Source organism: Hippopotamus amphibius, chromosome 8 (genome assembly GCF_030028045.1).
Source record: "Hippopotamus amphibius kiboko isolate mHipAmp2 chromosome 8, mHipAmp2.hap2, whole genome shotgun sequence".
Classification (NCBI taxonomy): domain Eukaryota; kingdom Metazoa; phylum Chordata; class Mammalia; order Artiodactyla; family Hippopotamidae; genus Hippopotamus; species Hippopotamus amphibius.
In genome coordinates, this window is record NC_080193.1 from 87570233 (window position 1) to 87582376 (window position 12144).

Here is a 12144-nt window from a genome sequence, read left to right on the forward strand (position 1 = left end):
ATCATCTTAGAAGGGGGTTAAGAAGGGCTGTAAGAAAGATCAGCCTTGTGCTTACTTCAGAACACAGAAAGGAAAAGACGGGATGAAAACCACATTCCCCATCCAAGCTGGTGGGAAAACAGCAAAAACCTGATAGGAAATGTGAGTGGAGGCAGCTATGGAGAAGAGAAGAAAGCAGGCAGAATCTCGGAGAGGAAGAAAAAGTCACTGTCTCAGGCCTAACCCATGTAAGGCCTATTGACAAAGTCAGGTACTTATGTGATGAGTGTCTTCCATCTCAATTCAGCCTACATGCAGGGCTGAAGAGAGGAGAGGAATGGTCCACAGCAAGGGAAGAAGCTGCAAATGGAGTAGCAGGAAAACCTACAAAGTGAAACGAGACAAGTGAGATCAGAGGGCTGAGGGTCTCCACAACCAGGGGAAGGGGAAAGGCGAAGCCTGCTTTGGAATCTTTGAGCCTCTGTGGAACCTCAGACTGAGGGCAGTCTTTCGTTCTTTCATTCGTTCAGCCAATATTTACTGAGCCCTGACTACGTGCCAGACCCTGTTCTGAATTCCGGGTAAATATAGGCGACAACAGTACCGCTCTTGTTCTCAAGAGCTGGCAGCATGGTGGAAGAGAGACTCCAGCAATCACATCTCAACATTGTGTTCGCTTCCCATTGCTGCTGTAACAAATTACACCAAACAGTTGCTTGAAACAACACATATTTATTATCTTACGGTTCTGAAGGTCAGAGGTCCAAAATGGATCTCACTGGGCTAAAAATTTAGATGTTGGTGGGGCTTTGTTACTTTCCGGAGGGCTTGTCTTTTCCAGCTCCAACAGGCTGCCTGCTTCCCTGGCCTGTGGCCTCCTTCCATCTTCACAGCCAGCAGTGACTGTGAAGAGTCTTTCTCACATCACAACACTCTGACACTGACTCTTCTGCCTCCCTCTTTCACATTTAAGGACCCTTGTAATTACGTTGGGCCCACCTAGATAATCCAAGATAATCTTCCTATTTTCAGGTCAGTTGATTAACAACTTTAATTCCATCTACGAGCAATTCTCCCTTGCCATATAACATAACATTTTTTAATTGAATAAATTTGATATATAACATTGTGTAAATTTAGAGTGTATGTGTCACATTTGCACAGATTCTGGGGATTAGGACATAGACATCTTTGGGGAAAGGGCCATTATACTGCCTATCACAAACATGATGCATGTTATGGTAGAGACAGTGCTATGGGGGGTGGTTCCTGTTCAAAATTACAAACTGAATACGCGCTGCAGCCTCTCCCTCCCATCCCAGACAGTTAGAAATAACAGAAAACATATAAAAATAAATAAATAAATTCATAATCATCCTGGACAAGGAGAGCCCTCGGTGGGCCAGAAACCATGAGGAATCCCTGAAAGAAGGATGGCAGGTGGAAATTGGTCAGAGAAGAAAACCACAGACCCAAATGTGCATAGCAGCAGACTGCCGTAGGAGTTGAAAACAGCCCCAAGAGCACTCCGTGCCCAGAGAGGGCAGATCCTGAGAGCTCCCAGGCTCAGGAGCCGTCAACAGCACACTGACTCTTCAGCATGCCACAGCATGTCAGCCACTCCACACACACTGTCCCTTCTTGTCTCCTGGGGCCAAGAAATTCCAGCAGGATTATCTGCCTTCAGGTAGGAGCAGTGGATATAAGATCATTAGATGGAGAGAGTAGACAGTGTTCCTCGTGACTGGTGACATGCAGGAGGAAAAGGGAGCACCCATTTGCAGAAGATGGCTGCCAAAACATGCTACCTCGCAGTATATCCCCCCACCAACAGTAACTGACAAGATTTTGATGTACACCATGACGTTATTTCATACCCCTTTCGCTAAGGAGTGTACAAACAATGGAACAGGAATCTGAGATAAAGGATGAGTTTCCAACTAATAATTACTACACACTGGGAGAAAGTCAACATCTTAAAAGAGATATCGGTGCACAGAGGAACTTTCATGCAGCGAAATAGATCATAGAGCAAGAACAAGACTTTAGAATAATTATGAGGTTCTTGGGTGGAAAAGGATATCACATTGATTTTTTTTTTAATCAATTGAAAACTTGAACATGATTATGAAGCAACAAAAATCCTCAAAAGAATGATGAGAATCAGCACAGCTAAAGGGTACATGTGTGACCAGGAGGATTGAGCAAATGTATTTTTCTGTCACATAGCACAACACCAAATATGCAAAGTATTTTGTTTTTTAAAAGCTAAGATACACAGAGGATTGATCCAGCACTTTCAATATCAGCTAATAATAAAGTTCTGAAGGGGAAAATAGAAAGAATATGAGAGGAAGTTATAATCATATAAATAAATAAAAGAATGAAATATCCTAGAATTAAAGAAAAACATGAATCTTCAGTTCAAAAGGGCACACCAAATGCCACTTAGGATCCTTTTTCAAACTAACATGAAATCTAGTGTGATGTAATTTCATATGCATGGTAAGGAGGAAATCTTGAAAACAACGAAAAAAATAGATGAACTACAAAGATATAAGAATCATATAGACATTAAGTCTCATTGAAAAACAGGATACAAGAAGCAAAGGGAGTGAATTTTTCAAAATTCAGAGGAAAAATGTCTTTGACTCTAGAATTATATACACAGTCCAACCATCATTCAAGTGCAAAAATAAAAGGACTTTTTCTGTTGCAGGGGACTCAGAAAGTTTATCACCTACAGACTTACTCTGAAATAAATAATAAAAGAGGATAGATCAATACTTAGAAAAATGAGCCCAAGAAAAAGAAGCGAGAGGCAAAAAGCAATGGTGAGCAAAGACTTTAGTAAATTTGTTCAAACTAAAGAGTAGGACAAAATAGGGGGTAAGAGGAGGGGTGGGGAGAAACATTAAAAGAATAAGAAGCCAAGGAGCTGGCAGAAGGCAATGAAGGCAGCACCTAGCCCGCAGAGTCGGAGAGGAGGTCTTTAGGGCTATGGCCCCTGAAAGCACAGGATTTGCAAAACTTACTAAGAAAGTGAAGGGCTTGCAAAGAAACCTGAAAACAACCAAGGCAATGATGTATCAAGAAATAAATTGGCCTTAGCAGAATTGTATGAAATGAAGTGAAATGCAAATCTTCCAAATCTTCCACATCTAAAGTTACAGTCTTTAAAAGCCCAAAAATGCCACCTCAAGTGTTTTCCCACTTTTGGGGAGATGTTTACTTGTTTAAGGTGCTGACCACCACATCATTCCATCACCATGTCATTCCATCATAAGGTTCTATCTATTCAAGTGAAACTGGATACAGTGGATTACATATAATTCGACCTTCTACTGGGAAAATTGTGATGAACTTTTCAGAGGCAAGGGATCATGGGACTGTCCCTCTGAATTAAACCTCAAGAGCTTTGATTGATGCCAAATCTAAGTGGAGAAAATCAGCTGCAAGATGTTCAGATTCTGCTTAAACTGTGAAGCAACAGTTTCAGTTTAGATGATGGACACCTGAGACCTTACAACCACCCAACAAATGCTCAATTTCTGGAGTCTGTTAAGAGAAGGGTGACTCTCTTGGCATGCATGCCTGAAATTCAGCAACTAAAGTGGAAATCCTTTAAACTGGCATTACTGCTGGCAGAAGATTTCAAAAGAAATTCCTCTGGCGCTTCTGCAGCTGGAGCTTCAGGGTGGCCAAGTGAATCTGCACATGGAGGATCATCAAGGTCAAGAATACATACAACCTAGAATAAGGTTCAAGGCTTTTAGTAGAGAAAGCAGAAACTTGGAGGCCTTACACCTGAAATAGTCAATAAACCTTCCTCCCCAGAAGAGAAGTCAGTACTTAATGCAGTTGTTCCTGTTGACTATTCCACGCCAATGACAAAAATTCCAATCCGGTTAGCCGATGAGAGTCATTTGATACAAAAATTCTACATTACGCACAGGATTCTGGTGTTCCGGACTTTATTGTACAGTCCCATCCTGAATTTGCAACTCTTGACTTTATTCTTGGACTTCATTTCCAGGGAGTTCACTGATGAAAGCCTGATACAAGAAACAGATACTGGGTTTTTTGTTTGTTTGTTTTGCTATTTTTCTTTTTTTTAAGAACTTTTATTGAGATATAATTGACATACAATAAACTGCATATATCTAAAGTGTACAATTTGATATTTTTTTCTTGTTAGTAATGTATATGTGGCAATCCCCAAATCCCAATTTATCCCACCCCAATCTCCCCCCGCTTTCCCCTCTTGGTGTCCATATGTTTGTGCTCTACATCTGTATCTCTATTTCTGCCTTACAAACTGGTTGATCTGTAGCCTTTTTCTATATTCTGCATATATGCATTAATATACAATATTTGTTTTTCTCTTTCTGACTCACTTCATTCTGTATGACAGTCTCTAGGTCCATCCATGCCTCTACAAATGTCCCAATTTCATTCCTTTTTACAGCTAATAGTCCATTGTATATATGTACCACATCTTCTTAATCCATTCATCTGTTGATGAACATTTAGGTTGCTTCCATGACCTGGCTGTTGTAAATAGTGCTGCAGTGAACATTGGGGTGCATGTGTCTTTTTGAATTATGGTTGTCTCTGGGTATATGCCCAGCAGTGGGATTGCTGGATCATATGGTAATTCCATTTTTAGTTTTCTAAGGAACCTCCATATTGTTCTCCATAGTGGCTGTATCAATTTACATTCCCCGGGTTTCCTAGGTGGCACAGTGGTTAAGAATCCGCCTGCCAATGCAGAGGTCACGGGTTTGATCCCAGCTCCAGGAAGATCCCACATGCCGCGGAACAACTAAGCCCGTGTGCCAAAAAAAAAAAAAAAAAAAAAAATTTACATTCCCACCAACACTGCAAGAGGGTTCCATTTTCTCCACACCCTCTCCAGCATTTATTGTTTATAGATTTTCTGATGATGCCCATTCTAACCAATGTGAGATGATACCTCATTATAGTTTTGATTTGCATTTCTCTAATAATTAGTGATGTTGAGCAGCTTTTCATGTACCTCTTGGCCATCTGTGTGTCTTCTTTGGAGAAATGCCTATTTAGGTCTTCTGCCCATTTTTTGATTGAGTTGTTTGTTTTTTTGATATTGAGCTGCATGTGCTAAGAAACAGATATTCTTAATGCCATGATACTCCAGCAACTAAAATAATATTGTTCCTATCTGAGCAGTAGCAGATCAGAAAGATAATATGCTGTTTTTATAAGAAAAATACTTCCAGCATAAAAAACAACCAAATTATTTTTCTTACTTTTACAGATACATTTTGGTTTTATTCTTACTCTATTTTCCAGCCTTAGTTTAGACACATTTGGACTGGAAATAGATCTTGAGATAAATATGTTCCAGTTTTTACTTGCAGGGCTGGTTTGTGTTGATAACTTTTAAACATCCAGGCAAACCAGTTTGTTACATGCTCAGTGTTAATGTAACAACATTTGTTTGCAGAAAAAAAAAAAAAAAAAACCCTTTCTGATAAACCATTTGGTAGAATTTGCATTAAAGTTTCTCGATGCTGCATTGACCAACAACCATTAAGAAATCTTTTTGAGGACTTCCCAGTGGCACAGTGATTAAGAATCCACCTGCCAATGCAGGGGACATGGGTTCGATTCCTGGTCCTGGAAGATCCCACATGCCTCGGAGCAGCTAAACCCATGTGCCACAACTACTGAGCCTGCACTCTACAGCCCGTGAGCCACAATTATTGAGCCCATGTGCCACAACTACTGAAGCCCATGCACCTAGAGCTCATGCTCCACAACAAGAGAAACCACGGCAATGAGAAGCTCATGCACCGCAATGAAGAGTAGCTAGCCGCAACTGGAGAATGCCTGCACTCATCAACGAAGACCTAATGCAGCCAATAAATAAATAAATGGCCTTTAAAAAAAAAGATTTTATGCATCTTTTAACTTATTGATTTAGCTATGTTGCTAGTATCAAAACATACAGCTTGGCATTGTTACCTATAGAGTTACGACCATCATAAACTAAAAACAAAAAGACATTAAGGTCCACAATCCTTAGGAAGATATGTTAAACAGCACTTTAAAATCAAGTAATTACAATCCCTTTCAGAGCCTGTCTTAATCACGTTCATTTATTCATTCAACACATTTTTCTAGGGGACACACCATGTATACTTAACACTATTCTTTTTTTATATATATAAAAAATCCTGGTTCTTTTTTTATATATAAATTATTTATTTGTTTGTTTGTTTATTTATTTATTTATTGGCTGTGTTGGGTCTTCATTGCTGCACACGGGCTTTCTCTAGTTGCGGTGAGCAGGGGCTACTCTTCTTTGCAATGCGCAGGCTCCTCATTGCTGTGGCTTCTCTTGCTGCGGAGCACAGGCTCTAGGCGCATGGGCTTCAGTAGCTGTGGCATGTGGGCTCAGTAGTTGTGGCTCATGGCCTCTAAAGCACAGGCTCAATAGTTGTGGCGCACGGGCTTAGTTGCTCTGAGGCATGTGGGATCTTCCTGGAGCAGGGATTGAACCTGTGTCTCCTGCATTGGCAGGTGGATTCTTAACCACTGCGCCACCTAGGAAGCCCACTTAACACTATTCTAACTGCTCAACCCAGAATATATTCTACTCCAAGACAAAACTAGTGTAGAAATTCAAGAATGTATTTTTTGTCAAACATACTGTATCTAAAGAATGACCAGCATAAATATTCGAAATTCTGCTGAAGCCAAATATTTCCTGGATGAGGCAGACTACCTCAGGAATGATAGAAAAGCTTTTTCTTCTTCCCAGACACCACCTCATCTTTGGTCACTATTTCTGGTTAGTTTTCTATTACTGCCATAACAGATCACAACAATTTAGCGGCTTAAAAGAACACAGAGACTTAAAAGAACACAGATTAATTCTGTAGGTAAAAGTCTGATGTGGGTCTCACTGGACTAAAATCAAGGTGACAGCAGGGCTGCATTCCTTTCAGGAGGCTCTAAGGGAGAATCGTTTCCTTGCCTTTCCAACTTCTAGAGGTTGCCTGTATTCCTTGGCTTTGGCCCCCTTCTTCTATCTTCAAAGCTAGTAACATTGCATCTCTCTGACTCTTCCTTGTCATCACATCTCTCTGACAGCAACCAGGAAAGATTCTCTGCTTTTAAGGACTCATGTGATTAGACTGGGCTCACCAAATAATCCACAATTATCTCCCCCCATCTTAAAGTCTGTAGCAACCTTAATCACATCTGCCAAGTACCCTTTGCCATGTAAAGTAACAAATCACAGGCTGCTTCTGGAGGCTCCAGGGGAGAATTTGTTCTTTGCTTTTTCCAACCTGTAGAGGCTGCTGGCATCTCTTAGCTCATGACTGTATCACTCCAAGGCTGCATGGATAGATGTAGGGTCTACTGTAAAGGGCTGTTATACCACACAAAGCAGGTTGACCTTTGTGTAGACAAGTTTTTCAGTCACCTAAGGGACAAAATCACCAATGAAGTTATCCTCTGGGCACCAGGTGGGACATGGACTGGAGAGGTAGGGAGTGACTGCTTGGAGACTGGTGTAGGAGGCTACTGAATTGCTTAATCAAGAATTGCCCTTTAGGCAAGAATAAAGATGCAGATGTGGGGCGGGGGGCAAGGAGGGGAGAAGCTGGGACGAAGTGAGAGAGTAGCATTAACACATATACACTACCAAATGTAAAATAGATAGCTAGTGGGAAGCTGCTGCATAGCACGGGGAGATCGACTCAGTACTTGGTGACAACCTAGAGGGGTGGGGTAGGGAGGGTGGAAGAAAGGCTCAAGAAGGAGGGGATATGGAGATATATGTATAAACGCAGCTGAATCACTTTGTTGTACAGCAGAAACTGGCACAACAGTGTAAAACAATTATACTCCAATAAAGATCTGGAAGAAAAAAAAAAAAAGAATTGCCCTTTAGAATGTAAATTAGTGCAGCCACTATGGAAAACACTACAGAGTTTCCTTCAAAAACTAAAAATAGAGCTACCGTATAATTCAGCAATCTCATTCCTGGGCTTATATCCAGAAAAGACAAAAACTCTAATTCTAAAAGACACATATACCCATTGTTCATAGCAGCACTATTTACAATAGCCAAGACATGGAAACAACCCAAATGCCCATCAACAGGTGATTGGTTTAAGATGTGGTGTAAATATATATCTATGTATATATATATATATGATGGAATATTAGCCACAAAAAAGTGTTAAATATTTCCATTTGCAACAACATGGATGGACCTAGAGAATATCATACTAGGTGAAGTAAATCAGACAAAGACAAATATTATATATTACTTATATGTGGAATCTAAAAAATAATACAAATTAACCTATATACAAAACAGAAACAGACTCTTAGACATAGAAAACAAACCTATGGTTACCAAAGGGGAAAGGGAGCAGGGAGAGGGATAAATTAGGAGTATGGGATTAACAGATACAAACTGTTATGCATCAATTAGATAAGCAAGAGGGATTTACTATGTAACACAGGGAACTATATTCAATACCTTGTAATAAGCTATAAGGGAAAATAATTTGAAAAAATATAATATGCATATAACTGAACCACTTTGCTGTATTGTGAAACTAACAGAATATTGTAAATCAATTATACTTCAATTTAAAAAAAAAAAAGAATTGGGGACTTTCCTGATGGCGCAGTGGTTAAGAATTCACCTGCCAATGCAGGGGACACAGGTTCGAGCCCTGGTCTGGGACGATCCCACATGCCATGGAGCAACTAAGCCCGTGTGCCACAACTACTGAGTTGGAGTGCCACAACTACTGAAGCCCGTGTGCCTAGAGCCCTGTGCACTGCAACAAGAGAAGCCACCACAATGAGAAGCCCGCGCACTGCAACGAAGATCCAATTCAGCCAAAAATAAATAAATAATTTTTCTTTAAATTGCCCTTTAAATGGCAAAATAGTGCCTATGTAGAGAGAGCCAGAAAGGGCTTGATTTGAGAGATGATTAGGAGGAGGAACGAACAGTACTTTCTCTCCGCATCTATCCCAGCTTTGTGTGGTAACTGCACTCTACTTTGGGGAAGCAGGTGATAACTTCACCTTGTGCTTTAGGCTCTGGACTCTAGGGGTAGAACACATAACTAAGTCATTAACTCATTCTGTTCCCTCAGCCACCTTTCCTGAAAGAGCACATGACCCTAATCAGGACAATCAGGCTCCCAAGTCCCAATCTGGGGGACTTCTGTAAGCAAACTCCCTCCTGCCTGACCAAGTCGTGTGATGATGGGAGCATGGAACTGCCCAGGCTGCCATGGACCTGGGATGGAGCCCACCCAGGGGATGCAGAGCCTATAGCTGGATCCTGGTAGCATCTTTGAGCCCAGAATCAAGCCATAATTTAGCCAGCTGTGCTTGTGGACTTGTTATAAGCCAGTGATTTTTTTTAATTCAATTTTTTTGGCTTAGGCCAGTTTGAGTTGAATTTTCTGTTCCAAGTGACTCTGCACGAAGATTATTCAAAATGTCTCTAATGATTACCAGTGGGAACAGGGAAAATCTCTAAAGTCTACTGCTCTTAGTCTCATGGCCAGGAGCGAAGACAGAAGATTTTCTTAGCCACTGTCAACTCCTCTTAGGAAGGGGTGGATATTTCTTCCTGACTTGCTAAGTTAGTGGAATCAAAGTCCTTAGAGACCCTGGAAGGGATGGCCCAGACCAGTGACTCCCAGACTTTAGAATTTCACAGATTGAGAAATTTCACAGATTTCAGCAGCGAAATTACAAAGAAAAATCTTAAGATCCAAATTAGAATTGCCTAGTTTTAATTTTGTTAAGTAACAACTTGTAAACAAACAAAATCCTTACCATCTATCATCACTATAATGTTATAAAAGAAATAATACATTGACACATATACACACACAAGAAGGATAACTTTAGAATACCGAGCATCCCTCTACAAAGAATACCTTTGGGGGCTTCCCTGATGGCGCAGTGGTTAAGAATCTGCCTGCCAGTGCAGGGGACACGGGTTCGATCCCTGGGCCGGGAAGATCCCATATGCCGCGGAGCAACTAAGCCTGTGTGTCACAGCTACTGAGCCTGTGCTCTGGAGTCCGAGAGCCACAACTACTGAGCCCATGTGCTGCAACTACTGAAGCCGGTGTGCCTAGAACCCATGCTCCACAACAAGAGAAGCCACCGTAATGAGAAACCCTCGCACTGCAGTGGAGCGTAACCGCCCATCCCACTTACCACAACTAGAGAAAGCCCATGCGCAGCAACGAAGACCCAATGTAGCCAAAAGTAAAATAAATAAATAAATCATGAAATAAATCCTTTTTTTAAAAAATAAATAAATAAAAAAGAATACCTTTGGCTTTGTGGAAGCTACTGTGTGGCACTCATTTCTCTCACTCTGTGTCAGATACGTGAAAACACTTTCTAGCAATACCCATCTGTTAACTGGCCTCGTGGAGAATACTGTGCCCTTAAGTAGAGTGTCCCCAGCCCTCAGATGACATCCACATCCCTGACACAGGGAAAGTCTGGACATCACAGGGTCCTAGACAGCGCCAGCAGGAAGCGGGAGCATCCTAAGCCTAGTAGGAGGGTTGAAGATCCCAGGGACAAGCCTCGCTCAGGCCACGGGGGACCAGGTGAGAGAAGCCAGACAGGGAGAGAGAAGTGCTCAGACGGGCTTGAGGAAAATCTCCCATTCCCACCACTGGCCTAGCCCAACCAGCCCTCTCCCCAGTCTCCAGCCTGAGTAGGGAGCCCAGGGGCCCTGAGCAGACCAGTTGCAATGCTGGGTGTCGATGAAGGTGCTGGGAGAGCTACCCAGGCCTGTGAACAGGCAGGTTCCCCACCTCCGAGCAGCAGGACCAACTGAGACCGGCTCAGGAGCGGGAGTGAGCTGCCCTGGGTGCTCTGGTGCTGTGAGGAGCAATAGCTCAGCTCAGCAGGGAGGAGGCATTAGCCTAAGGGTGACATAATGGGACTCTCTCCCCTCCACATCCCTTCCCGCGGCAGGCACTTACCGGCCCACCCCACACCCAGTCGATCTGGGTTAGTAGGAAGGCGTCTTGTGTTAGCACAACTACACAGTGCAGCTGTGCAGTCAACATCAGAAAGTGGTGTAGAGTTTCAGTCTGAGGGACCTAACCATCTCCAACCCTCCCCCTCCCCCCCCACCCCCCCATACACACACACACACATCCTTCAGAGGGAGATTGGATGGAGCCTACTGGTTGAAAGCCAGGACCTAGGGCAGGACAGGAGGATACTAAGACTGAGGGGAGAAGGAAGAGAGTGAAAAATCCAGCAAGAAGGCCAGGGAAGCAGGGCCCAATCAAGGCAGGGCAGAATGCACTGATAGGAGATGCAACATGAAAAAAGGACTGTTTGCACCCTGCTCTGGGTTCTCAATGTGGGCACAAGTTCACACAAGAGCAAACGGTTTTCTGGCAGTAGGCTCTGCCTTTCCACCCTCTGACATTAAGGGCTGAGTTAAGGGGTTATGTAAAGATACACAGGGCACATCAAGAGAGCCAAAGATATCAAGATCCTGAATCCCAGTACAGCCTGGTCTCGCAGAATCTACATCAAAAGCCAGTGAGGGATTCGAAGGTGTCCCAGGACCCTCAGCAAATTGAAACCGTCAGGTCTTCATTCTTCTGTCTCTCTGCCCTTGTCAGCTTTTAGATGCTACCAACTCATACATCTTTCCCTTACTTCCCACCCACATTCCTGACCAGCTCTGAACATCTACCTCAGTGTGGCCCCCAAAGCCATGCTCTCTGTCCACCTGACCTTGAGCTGGGTGTCCATCAGCTAGGGCAGAGTGTGGCAAGGGGAGGGGTGGTTTTGGCCACTTGGGTGTCGCCACTGTGATGCACAGCAGGCTATCCAACTGACACATCAGGTCCAGCTTGTATGCAGGCCAGTGTTCTGGCTCCAGAGTGGCTGTCCTGAGCTGGGAGCATTTTTATGTCATCCTCAAGCATTGTAGCTTCCCACCAGGTACACATCCAATTACAGCTGTTAACCCCACATCTCCAAGGTCAAGTGAGGCTGAGTGACCTGAGATCCCACAATCCCCTGCTCCTGGGGCTCAGACCTAACCCCGACACCAACACACACACTGTATCAAAGAAGCCTGAG

At 42.9% G+C, this 12144-nt stretch overlaps 1 pseudogene; it reads left to right on the forward strand.

The window, feature by feature from the left end:
• The first annotated feature begins 3103 nt into the window (after nt 1–3103).
• LOC130859201 (UBX domain-containing protein 2B-like) lies at nt 3104–11818 on the forward strand (annotated as a pseudogene).
• Nucleotides 11819–12144: the final 326 nt, after the last annotated feature.